The following is a 2032-nucleotide window of genomic DNA, read 5'->3' as shown; positions in this document are numbered from 1 at the left end:
CAAGTTCACCGTCCTCAAGAAGCTCGCGGACGACATCGCCGTACTCCTCTAGTCCGCGCGCCCAGGCTCCTCATTGCCTGCCACCCTAATCGGCCTCCATGGCCGGAACCTCTTTCAAGCACTGGTGGCCCTGCGACTACCCGCCGACGCCACGAAGAATGTCCACCTGGAGGTCGCGCTCGCCGCGAGGCGCCTCGCCCTGCAAGAATTCGTCGACCTACACATCCACGTGTACGAGCAAATCGTGTACATAGGTTTCTACAAGGCCAGTGAGGACGCTACGATGTTGGCCTTCCTCAACCAGCTGGAAGCCTTGGATGCCTTTGCTGAAAAGCACCTCAACCTCGCCACAAAAGCCGCCGCTCCTTAGCCACCGGTCGGTGGCCCGACTCACTAAGTTGAGGAGCAGGAGGTCGTACGTTCATGGATCCATCTTTCTTCTTGCCTTCTGTAACCACCACTGCGATCGCATCATCATGGCCTTAATTCTTATTGTGCTGTTGCATTCTCGTTCCAGTCAATACCGACATGTGTGATCCCTTTGCTTAATTATATGCATCACTGCAACTAGTACTCCATCCGTCAATTTATAAGTTGTGCTTACCTTTTCCATCAACTTCGTGCGGGAGTACGGATCGGAGCACAGCAGCGGAGCAGGCAAACCGCGTCCAATCGGGTGTGTCTGTGGTAGAAAGTGATGGTCGCCGCAGTTCAGCTGGCCCGCATGTCATGCACACAAAGGCAGAGGAGCGGTGGGGCCGAGAGGGATGAGGAGCATGTCGGGGGATGAGGATCCCCTAACGCGAACAATCCTACCATTCCGTCACTGACATGTGGGACCCCCAAGCGTGGGTCCCACCTGTCAGCGAAGGAAAGGCAGGGCAAGACAGTGATAGCCACGTTAGAGGATCCATGTCCATGTCGGGGGACGTCGTGCCGTGGGTTGGAGCGGCGTCATGGGAATCACGTGTGGGTGTGGCAGTGGTAGAAATAAGAAACGTGATGGTCGCCGTGGTTCAATTTCTATGGACAATCTATCATGTCTGCTGACACATGTATATCAAAACTAGAGTGTTTATATTTCAAGCACGTGAACAAGTATTATTCTACTACTTTGGGTCCATTGCAACACACGGGCCATCACATTGGTAGTAGTAGTGTCTATCTCTATCTCTAGAGGCCTTCCCTCGTTCATCCTTTTCTCTCACAAGGTAAACTACTCATACAAATGCGTCTTGATGTTCCATGGAACACACGAGGATGTTTCCTTGGGGGTCTCTGTAGCACGGCGTGGCCGTAGTTGCAAGTTGACGCCCCTTGAGATGCCGACGTTGAGGGGCACTCGGATTTCCTCCGATGAGTAGGTAAGATGAGTTTGATCATGTAGTAAATGCATTCTAAAGACTATTTCCGTGTCCATTTCCTCATTCTCCCCCTGCCCACTGTTTCACAGGTTAGGCTCAGTGCGAGTGGAGATTGGCTTGCATATGTACGGGAGGGTACCAACATCAATTTGCACAACATTTACAATTGTGACACCGTTCCCGTAGAACCTTTGTCCAACATTGGGATCAGCCATGCAACGGGCCACCGCATGAATTGGTACGATGGAACCACGATGAGATTGAATAAGATAGCATGAACCTTGCACATGGCGGTCAAAGGCAGACCATGCTGTCTACGGACGATTTGTTGCCGTACGAGTACGAAGACGCTATGCTCCTTTCTAACCGCATCTTCGCGGTGACAAACCAGGGGACTTATTTTGTATCTTTTTGAATCTTTTTGTTTTATAAGTTTCAAATTCAAATTTAGAGCTCCCAATCACATGTTGAGATTACAATGTCCATTATATCGTTGCGTGCATGTATAGTAAAGAAACAAATCTCGAGTTTGGCATGAGTTCGTGTAGCGGTAGCACCACAAGCCCTGGCGCAGGAGTTACATTTCCCTCTCAGAGCCGCCGGGACTGAGCTTCAACGCCTTACTACACCTACCTTTGAGTGAATAACATGTGGACCCGATAGGTGAC

Source organism: Triticum dicoccoides, chromosome 2B (assembly GCF_002162155.2).
Source record: "Triticum dicoccoides isolate Atlit2015 ecotype Zavitan chromosome 2B, WEW_v2.0, whole genome shotgun sequence".
Classification (NCBI taxonomy): domain Eukaryota; kingdom Viridiplantae; phylum Streptophyta; class Magnoliopsida; order Poales; family Poaceae; genus Triticum; species Triticum dicoccoides.
This window is presented reverse-complemented; position numbering follows the sequence as displayed.